This window comes from Periplaneta americana, chromosome 3 (assembly GCF_040183065.1).
Source record: "Periplaneta americana isolate PAMFEO1 chromosome 3, P.americana_PAMFEO1_priV1, whole genome shotgun sequence".
Taxonomy (NCBI): Eukaryota; Metazoa; Arthropoda; class Insecta; order Blattodea; family Blattidae; genus Periplaneta; species Periplaneta americana.
In genome coordinates, this window is record NC_091119.1 from 167,937,456 (window position 1) to 167,949,510 (window position 12,055).

A 12,055-nucleotide genomic window follows, 5' to 3' on the forward strand; every position below is an offset into this window, starting at 1 on the left:
ATGGTGTGTTGTAGGCTGTGAGGTGTGATGTGATATGTGAGATATGATATGAGATTTGATGTGATGTGATATGGGATGTGCGATGCGAGATGCGTGGTGCGCGATGCAATTCGATATATGATACGATACATGATATGATATGATATGATATGATATGATATGATATGATATGATATGATATGATATGATATGATATGATATGATATGATATGATATATGATATGATATGATATGATATGATATGATATGATATGATATGATATGATATGATATGATATGATATGATATGATATGATATGATATGATATATGTTATGATATGATATGATATGATATGATATATGATATTCAAATTGAAATTCAAATTCACATTTATTTACAATTTACATTTGAAATGAATACATATGTATGGATACCCGAAATGATATGATATGATATGATATGATATGATATGATATGATATGATATGATATGATATGATATGATATGATATGATATGATATGATATGATATTCAAGTTGAAATTCAAATTCAAATTTATTTACAATTTACATTTGAAATGAATACATATGTATGGATACCCGATATGATATGATATGATATGATATGATATGATATGATATGATATGATATGATATGATATGATATGATATGATATGATATGATATGATATATGATATGATAGGAAACTTTGGAAAATAATGAAAGAAAGGGGCATACCAACACAATTAATAAGAGCTTTTCAAAGTATGTAGGCTATATAAATATCATAATAAAAATTAAACAGTTTTCGTAATCAGTAAGAATTCAAAGGAAATAACAAGAAGTGTAAGACAAGGGTGTCCCATGTCACCTATATTGTTTAATTCTTATATCGACGAAGTTATGAGAAAATGGGAAGCACAAATGAATGTTAATTTTATCAGAAAAACACCTCTAAATTTTATGCTTTTTGCTGATGATTTATTGATCCTCTCAGATAATGAGTACAATCTACAAAAAACAGTATTCAGCATGTATAAAATAGCATCCCATTACAATTTGAAGGTATCTACAAAGAAAACAAAAATTTCCGGATTCGTAGGTTCTCAACCCAAACGAACCAAAATTTCAATCAATGATATCAATTTAGAACAGGTTTCAAATTTTAATTACCTAGGGTGTAATATTACATATGACCAACCAAGCTATCAAGAAACTAAACTCTCCAGATTTCTACAGCTCCTGGGAACAATGAAACGAACTCTAATGAAAAGAGTCCGGAAGGAAACAATATTGAAATTTTATAAGACAATGGCAATACCATTGTTAACATATGGAGCCGAAAATTGGATACTGACCAAACAACAACGTAGAAGAATAGAGGTGGCGGAGATGAGATTATTAAGATCTCTTGCTAGTTACAGATTGAAAGATCAGTAGAGGAACAGTGAAATTCGTGAAGAGTTACAAGTGCAAAGTCTTCTTGACTTCATAGACAGCAGTGGTACCAACATCTGATGAGAATGGACATAAACTGCACCACTCTACAGATGTTCCTGTATCCAGCAGTTGGTAGAAGGGATCTTGGCAGGCCCAGAAAGAGATGGAGAGAACAGTTGTGATTTCGTGGAAATGGAACAGGCCTAAGGGCCCAAACCATGATGTATTTGATGATGATATGATATGATACGATACGACATATGATATGATATGATATGATATGATATGATATGATATGATATGATATGATATGATATGATATGATATATGATATGACATGATACGATACGATACGATAGGATACGATACGATATATGATATATTTGTCAAAAAAACTCTTTACATGTAATGGTAGACCTCACACTTTTGTGTACAGTGCCACAATTACCGTTTGTTCCATTTACATTTTCTCACAGTATTCTCTAATAAATACTTATTCTATCTGAACACTATGAAATTGTAAACGAGACTCACTTTCAATGTAATTGTTGTCAGAAAGTATAACGCTACAGTAAATTTTACTAAACTATGAACCATAAATTCGACATAATTATTGACTAAATAATAATACTCTTTCATAAATAAATTATAGATTCGTCGGTTGCTGCAAAGGACCGTCGCAAACAAAAATACATAATCTGCGTAAAGATATGCAGAATAGTAAAACTATGCAACTGTGGACTTTTTTTCAGGTTTTCTCAAAAGTGTAACGCGAATGTCTAGTAATGCCATAACGAATCCTCAGGCTAATCCAGCTTCACAGATAACGTGAAGTTGATGCAGTGTCATTAAATTACCAATTGAAAGGAATGAGAAGTGCAGGGTTCTTGAGTCGCAGAAATAAAAATTCTAGTTTCAAGGAAATAACAACAACCCACATCTTTAAAGTAATGGACACAGTTTTATTCGACGGATTGTACTGCTTAAATTTATGTGAAAGGAGACATAACTTGTCATAGCTTGTCGTCAGCGTGTTTCTTTGCTCGAAGCGTGTAGCATTGTCTCATATAGAGAGCCTTATTCCGAACATAAGAGCGTATATATATTTACGATCAGAAAATAAAGGATAATGGGGATACAAAGTTTGATACAGCCATAAAAGAGTAAAAGAAGTGCGGTAAATCTGGGAATAAAACTCCGGCAAACTAGCATGTTACAAATCTGAAGACGGCACGGCTTGGGGAAGACAGACTCCGACCCGAAGCGGGTTGAGCTGCAGACTCCATTTGGCAGAGTCAACATTAATTATGTTAGAGTAATCACCCCCGCGGCGCTTGGCAGTTAGGCCCTTGTTCACGAGACGCGATGTTTATTGTGTAGTAATTAAATATAAAACAGCATCTGTGAGAACTGTAGTTCCGCGGGTACTTCCGTCTTCTCAATTACATTAAGTCCTGGGTCCGAGTAATTCAATCCCAGCTTGTATTCCGAAGAACCTCGGTTCGAGGTTGTGCTGCATATTCGCAAATACAGGGACATCATTTAATTTTTACTAACATGTTTAATATTAACCTGGCTATACCTTTAGAGAACCGGAAACACAGTTTGCTACCCCCCCTTCCACGACTGTAGTTCGATGATACTGGCGTAAAATACAAACAAATCACTTTACTAGGTATAAGTAGGAAGGAAGAAAAGTAGTTCATCCATTTACGTATACTAGGAAATATCGCGATTTTGAGTTCGATAATTTTCATTAGGTTTTTGTTTAATCTAAATACAGTACCGTATTAAGAATATGTTAAGTGTTTTTACTCACGAACTGAGTTATCCATGCGAACGTATTCATTATGCAGTGTATATTATACTGTCTACAGCACATTGGCGTACAATATGGAGAATGAAGTTAAATTGAAAAATAATCATAATATGGATATTTAAACACATTTTTGAAAACGTTGGCCGTTCATTTCGATACAGGCTTCAGTTCTTTTGTGCATATTATCGCACTATGGGCTATTGCATCTAATTCCAATTGCCAGTTTCGTCCTTCGTACTAGTAACTCATGTTTAAATAATTCTGTACCTACTCTATAAAAGAGTATCTTACATACTGTAAATTCAACCTTCACTTCTGCCCAATCCGCACAGATAAAATTACTCAGACATGCTATCTACTGTCTGGCCAAGTGGTTATGCCGCAGGAACGTAGAAAGGGGGGAAATCACGTGACAAGGCTCCTTTTATTTAAGTTATTTTAAACAGTTGTATAATATTACGTAAACGTCCAATTCCTAACAGAAATTAATATTTTCAGAAAAGAGCTAAGACAGCCCAGTTCTTACAGAGGGGTGAGCAGAAGCAGGTGGGGGGAAATCGGGATGCGACGTAGGCAAACGGACAGTACCTTTGCGAAAATATGATTCAATATTGATAGCTCTTTCTTCACTGGAAAACGCGAACATATTTTTGGAATGTACTGTTTACTAGGACCGTAAGGCTACATGCGGTCTTGGATCTGTGTGGAGGACGGTTGAACTTCATTAGTAGAAGGGATGGGAGTGAAGTGCATTCAAAAACTCAAGTACAATAAAAATTGAATTAAAAATAAAATGATGTCCCTGTACATGCTTCGTATATGCTGGTCTGAATCCGTTAAAGGAATGCTAGTTTGCCAGCTACGTTAAGAAAGCTAAATAGCGTGATTACTAGGGACCATATTTTGTCACAGGAGGCTACAAGATTAAGTTACACTGCAGTTTTTTAAGTGGACAATGTGCGTGCATCTTGCAAGCGAAGTAGACAGACAGGCAGACAGGCTGGCAGGCAGACAGAGAGACAGAGAGACAGACAGACAGACAGACAGACAGACAGACAGACAGATAGATAGATAGATAGATAGATAGATAGATAGATAGATAGATAGATAGATAGATAGATAGATAGATAGATAGGCAGGCAGGCAGGCAGGCAGGCAGGCAGGCAGGCAGGCAGACAGACAGACAGACAGACAGACAGACAGACAGACAGACAGACAGACAGACAGACAGACAGACAGACAGACAGACAGACAGACAGACAGACAGACAGACAGACAGACAGACAGACAGACAGACAGACAGACAGACAGACAGACAGGTAGGTAGGTAGATAGATAGATAGATAGATAGATAGATAGATAGATAGATAGATAGATAGATAGATAGATAGATAGATAGATAGATAGATAGATAGATAGATAGATAGATAGATAGATAGATAGATAGATAGATAGATAGATAGATTTATTGAGTAATATTATACATACAGATTTTTATATTATCATAGTTTTCTCTAAAATCCAATGCACGGGTCTTCTGACCGTACGTGCTTTTTACCTAAAACAAGTCCTACTTTGTAGGTTTCACCCCCTCCCCCACCTATGATTATATCAACTACTCTCTAAAACAGGCCTTCACAAGGTTTGCGCTCTCCGAGCCGGCTCACAGCTCATGAGCGGAGGCAGATATTGATTGCGCTCTGTATAAGGGTCGATTGGAAGAAGGGGTGATATCGTACAAAATATACACAAAAGGAAGTACTATTACGAGTGTTTATGAAATGAATTCCTATTCAGTGTTTGCAAAACTATTTTGGACTATTATTAATTAATAAAGAAATATTTATTTTACACAAATAATAGAAATTCTATAGCTGCTTAAATGTACAATATTATTTTGTTATATTTTTATTTATCAGTACATCAAAACGGGGATATATGATGTTGGCAGCAGAAAGGAACAGTAGCCTACTGATCGTAATGAAACATCAGTTACAGGTGTTCGATGCCTGCCTTTATTAAAGTTGATTATAGAAAACAGTTGCTCACAAATATAAATGTTGAGCCAAACATAGCAATCATTTTCACAGCCAACCTGTGTAGTTGTGGATTTTATTGCTAATGTTTAGTCTTGTAAAACTCAACCAGGCTACTAGTATTATTCAAACGATCTTTAGCCCTTACGTCACATTGAAGATCAATAAGTTCGAGCTGTAAATCGTTAAATGTTAAATGTTATGTTCTGTCTTTTAGGTTCCTCCATACTGTACTGTAGCAGTAGGTAAGCAACTTGAAACAGTTACTGAGAATAGGCCTACACACTGCACTCCATTAGATAACAGAGTGGTCGTTTCCCTCTTCTCTACCTAAAGCAAGTCTATGTCATTCTGACGTATCTTCCTCTCCGTTTCGGCGAGCGGTAAACACAGCTCTCCCGCTCCGAAGGAGAGCGCGCGCTTGTTGAGCGCTATTTGTGCAGGTATGCTCTAAAAGAACACACATATTAAAATGAAAATGGTACACAAACATATTATATAATATATCCCAACCTAAAACAGACATAAAAGTGTATACTTGGGTAGATACTATTATCCCCTCCTCAGTTTGTCACAAACTTCAACAGTTGTAGTTCTAATCTTTCTCGTCTTCAAGAGAAATAAGCCAATCTTTTGTTCGTATTCTCTATTCCCCATGAGGTCAAGGCATGCAAGCGAATTCCTATACTGACTTAGCATCGAGGGTGGTAGATATTTTCTCCGTACATGTTCCAATTCGACACACTGTAATAAAATATTTTTACAGGAGTCCTTTTCTCTGCAAATCGGACAAAGGCGCTCTCCTTCTTCGTTGACAATTTTATTACCCTTCCATGCCCCCAATCTTAGCCACGTTAAAAGCACATCACTGACGGCTCACGTGACTCTTGTTTCGTAAAGTGGGGAAGAAAGAAAAATGGACTACTTTAACAATTACACTAATATTTACAATTTAAATTATGTCAACACTCTCAACTGCAATACGCTATTTTTACTATTTACACTATAATAAAGAAGTGCATAATTCTAACTACCTTTAAGAAGGGGGAAAAGACTAACTGTAGTAATTTTCTAGGAATATCACTTCAGTTCAAGTAGTACAAAATTTTGTCCAATATTATTTTGAGAAGATCAACTCCATATATATAGATGAAATTATTGGGGATCATCACTGCGGTTTTAGGCGTAATACATCGACTATTGATCGGATTCTTTGTATTCGACAGATATTGGTGAAAGAAATTGGGAGTATAAGGGTACAGTACATCAGTTATTCATAGATTTCATAAAGGTATATGACTCGATTAAGAGAGAAGTTTTATATAATACTTTTAATGAATTTGGTATTCCCAAGAAACTAGTTCGATTAAATTATAATGTGTTTCAGTGAAACGTACGGCAGTCAGTTCCTGCCGGATGCTATTTCAATTCACTGCGGGCTAAAACAAGGAGATGCACTATAACCTTTACTTTATACCTTTTCTCTAGAATATTCTATTAGGAAAGTTCAGGATAACAGAGAGGGTTTGGAATTGAACGGGTTACATTAGCTGCTTGTACATGCGGTACACGTGAATATGTTAGGAGAAAATCCACAAACAATTAGGGAAAACACGGAAATTTTACTTGAACGAAGTAAAGAGATAGGTTTGGAAGTAATTCCTGAAAAGACAAAGTATATCATTACGGCTCGTGACCAGAACGTGGTACGAAATGGAAATATACAAATTGGGAATTTATCCTTTGAAAAGCTCAAATATCTTGGAGCAACAGTAACAAATATAAATGACACTTGGGAGAAAATTAAACGCAGAATGAGTATGGGAAATGCCTGTTATTATTCGGTTGAGAAACTTTTATCTATGGCGAATCCTCGGACCACAGGTTGGGAACCGCTGACCTTAGGGTTAGTTTGGTTTGTGTTCCAGCTATTTTGTTGTTCTTGTTTTAAAAGAGAATATCAATATATTGTTTTATTTATTTACTATTTTCGTTGTTATATTTATTTTACGACACTGATTTAATTTTAAATTACACCAGAAGGCATACTTTCCCACCTGTTAACAAGTCTTGGCTGTGTAAACGTATCATTTCACAATGTTACCCAGTGCAATTTCATTGCCTAAACCTAAACCGATAATAATAACTTCCATTACTACTTTTTTTTTTATTCAGCTTACATTTGCGGAGCGATAGACAGACAAACAGACAGACAGATAGACAGACAGATCGATAGATCGATAGGCAGGCCGGCAGGCAGGCAGGCAGACAGACAGACAGACAGACAGACATATAGACAAATAGATAGATAGATAGATAGATAGATAGATAGATAGATAGATAGATAGATAGATAGATAGATAGATAGATAGATAGATAGATAGGTAGGTAGGTAGGTAGGTAGGTAGGTAGGTAGGTAGGTAGGTAGGTAGGTAGGTAGGTAGGTAGGTAGGTAGGTAGATAGGTAGATAGGTAGATAGATAGATAGATAGATAGATAGATAGATAGATAGATAGATAGATAGATAGATAGATAGATAGATAGATAGATAGATAGATAGATAGATAGATAGATAGATAGATAGATAGATAGATAGATAGATAGATAGATAGATAGATAGATAGATAGATAGATAGATAGATAGATAGATAGATAGATAGATAGATAGATAGATAGATAGATAGATAGATAGATAGATAGATAGATAGATAGATAGATAGATAGATAGATAGATAGATAGATAGATAGATAGATAGATAGATAGATAGATAGATAGATAGATAGATAGATAGATAGATAGATAGATAGATAGATAGATAGATAGATAGATAGATAGATAGATAGATAGATAGATAGATAGATAGATAGATAGATAGATAGATAGATAGATAGATAGATAGATAGATAGATAGATAGATAGATAGATAGATAGATAGATAGATAGATAGATAGATAGATAGATAGATAGATAGATAGATAGATAGATAGATAGATAGATAGATAGATAGATAGATAGGTAGATAGATAGAACTTTTATTGTCGAAGGCATAATATTTGCATAGACATGGTCAAATATATACATTATATTACATTTAAAATATGTCAAATATCCTCTAGATTGTAGGGACACAAATTTATTATTTTTTTTTATATAATTCCTAAATTTGTGAATATTTTTTTGTAAATTTGATGTCCTCAGGCAACTGTTGTAGATTTTGATACCAAAGACCATATAGGTTGTGCTAGTATTTGTAAGATGGTGTACTGGAATAGTTAAACTCTTTTTGTTACGAGTATCATAAGTATGAAAGTCATTATTTTTGTGAAAATCAGACAGATTTTTATAAATTAGTTGTAAAGTATTAAAAATATATCTACCATAAACAGTGAGAATATTATACTGTAAAAAATATTCCCTACAAGAGGTCCTACTGTCAACGCCCGCTATGCACCTGACAATACGCTTCTGAGCCATAAATACATATATCATTCAGCATATATATCATATTCATGAACACTCGAGTCACAAAGTGAGGAACTCAGTTCATGAACCTGTTTTGCTCTAAGCATCACAGTACAAATGAAAGCTGCATTAGGTCGGATATGCGATTCATTACTGAGATTGTTCGGCTCGGAAAAGTTACTTCGTTATGGAATGGAAAAGCAACTGGCAGTAAATCACGCTTAGGTGGTGGGCCAGGCTAGGCAGGAATGTGAGCACCGGAGAAAAATAAGAGCACGGGCCAGCCTGCAATACCAAACAAGCTCTTAATTAACCCTGTGATGTGCCCTGCCTTCCGGGCTTCAGAAATGACGAAGATTGTATAGTTGCGGTCTTCCTTCCGAGTCTGTTTAAGGTTACATGAAAAACTGGATACTTCTGAAATAGTTTAAACTTCTGTACAATAAGGTTCACATAACCATTGCTCTCATGGTTGTAGATCTGTATAGTCTACGACTAACGCATTTAACTTTTAGTGACTTCGATAAAGCATTTGATAGTGTAGACAGATCCAAACTATGGACTAAGGTTACCCTCCACATGACGTGAATATGTTAGAAGAAAATCCACAAACGATTAGGGAAAACACGGGAATTATACTTGAAGCAAGTAAAGAGATAGGTTTGGAAGTAAATCCCGAAAAGACAAAGTATATGATTATGTCTCGTGACGGGAATATTGTACGAAATGGAAATATAAAAATTGGGAATTTACTTTTGAAGAGGTGGAGAAGTTCAAATATCTTGGAGCAACAGTAACAAATATAAATGATACTCGGGACGAAATTAAACACAAAATAAATATGGGAAATGCCTGTTATTACTCGGTCGAGAAGCTTTTATCATCCAGTCTGCTGACAAAAAATCTGAAAGTTAGAATTAATAAAACAGTTACATTACTCGTTGTTCTTTATGGTTGTGAAACTTGGACTCTCACTTTCAGAGAGGAACAGAGATTAAGGGTGTTTGAGAATAAGGTGCTTAGGAAAATATTTGGGGCTAAGCGGGATGAAGTTACAGGAGAATGGAGAAAGTTACACAACACAGAACTGCACGCATTGTATCCTTCACCTGACATAATTAGGAACATTAAATCCAGACATTTGAAATGAGCAGGGCATGTAGCACGTATGGGCGAATCTAGAAATGCATACAGAGTGTTAGTTGGGAGGCCGGAGAGAAAAAGACCTTTAGGGAGGCCGAGACGTAGATGGGAAGATAATATTAAAATGGATTTGAGGGTGGTGGGATATGATGATAGAGAATGAATTAAACTTGCTCAGGATAGGGACCAATGGCGGGCTTATGTGAGGGCGAGAATGAACCTCCGGGTTCCTTAAAAACCAGTAAGTAAGTAAGTAAAATAAGGTTCACATAACCATTGGTCTCATGGTTTTAGGTCTGGATAATCTACTACTAACGCATATAGCTTTTAGTGATTTCGATAAACCATTTGATATGTAGACAGATCCAAACAATGGACTAAGGTTACCCTCCACATTTAATACAGATAATAAAATACTTCTACGCAGATACAAAAGTAACAATAAACACAAAACATTAAAAACAGAAGAGATGAGAATAAATCAGCTCCACCGCTGTGGTCTCGTGGTAGCGTCTTCGCTCCAGAACCCAGCGGGCCTGGGTTCGATTCCCCGCTTAGGACTAGTTGCCTGGGTGAGGTTTATTTGGGGCTTTCCCCCTCACTCCTATGGATGAATATCAGGCAACTTTATCAGGAGTATAGAACCCCACTCATTCTCGTCACTTCCTTTCCTCCCACATCATTCTTTCCTCATCATTCTGTTTGTCTTCCTTGGTTTTCACATCGCGCCTGCGGCGGCCCTCCGAAGCGGCTGACATTCTCTTTCGGCCACCATGGATATGTCATGCGTGGTAGCTGGTGACCCAGCAGCAGAACCCACTCCCCTCCCGACGGGAGATGGGGTCTACACCTCAGACCGTTAAGGAAATGGGAGGAGTGGTTTACATCTCAGATCGTTTGAGGGGGGAATGTGGGGGGGCTGTAGGGGGTAGAATGGTATACGGACTTGGAGGGATGGCTGGACTGGTCGTCAGGGTGTTAGCAGTTAGGTCGGTTCGGCGTGGGTGCGGTCGGTGGGGTTGCAACTCATCCCAGGGGCGCACAATAGACCTTAGGTCGCGGTGCACAGGAATGTCTCAAAGAGAGATAGAGGGAGAAGAATAAATCAGGCACTCAGACAAGATTGCAGCCTGGAACCTAGTCTTTTTAACCAGATCTAGTGGACGACCGAGGAAGAGATGGAAAATCAACATTTCTAAGCTGTTTATTCGGAACGGGGAAAATCGTAAGGAAGCTGATCATATTAAACAAATCAAGGACAATCAAGCTACTCTATCCTTTAGTCCATACCTGTGGAGTAACGGTTAGCGCGTCTGGCCGCGAAACCAGGTGGTCCGGGTTCGAATCCCAGTCGGGGCAAGTTACCTGGTTGAGGTTTTTTCCGGAGTTTTCCCTCAACCCAATACGAGCAAATGCTGGGTAATTTTCGGTGCTAGAACCTGGACTCATTTCACCGTCATTATCACCTTCATTTCATTCAGACGCTAAATAACCTAGATGTTGATACAGCGTCGTAAAATAACCCAATAAAATAAAATAAAATAAATCTATCCTTTACCCTCAAAAAAATGTTTTCTCACAGAAAAGAGAAGTTACCTATTGACTTTCATTTGGAATTCAATGGAGAATTTTTCAGGACCTTGACATTATTTAGGACTCTAAATACTATGAATGTTGGCCTATAATCTCTCTTCATTTAGGAGGCCATTATTAACTGGAAGTTCCTCGCCGTAGCGACGTGGTCTAAGACATAATCCCTAAGATGAGCGTTTCATGAAGCGTGATGGTTGGCGAACTCAAGGGGGAAGAAATGTTATCATGAAATTTATATATGGAAGCGGTATCCACCCAGAATTGTGATGAATTTGGGAAGCTATACTAGGTAGCGAAATCCGGTTTCGAAAACCAGCTATAACGTCTGAGGTGATCATCGTACTCACCACACGATATCTCCGTTCTGGTTGGAGATTGTTCACCTCTGCTGAGGCTTGAGAACTTGAGGCCAGCAACCGGCTGGTGAGACTTGGCCCTTCATGAGTTGTTCGTGAAACGGGTTGGATGGATTACTGACTGAAGACTTTTTTTTTTTACTAATGACGGGTACTTGAGTTACGTCATTCACCCACATGACGCAAGTTACGTAGACCAATTTACCGACTGAGTCACTACCCGG

General features: G+C 36.9%; 1 protein-coding gene across 1 annotated transcript in view; it reads right to left on the reverse strand.

The window, feature by feature from the left end:
- Positions 1–12,055, reverse strand: part of Neto (Neuropilin and tolloid-like) — a 1,086,331-nt gene that overhangs the window by 941,694 nt on the left and 132,582 nt on the right. The gene's annotated exons all lie outside the window — the stretch shown is intronic.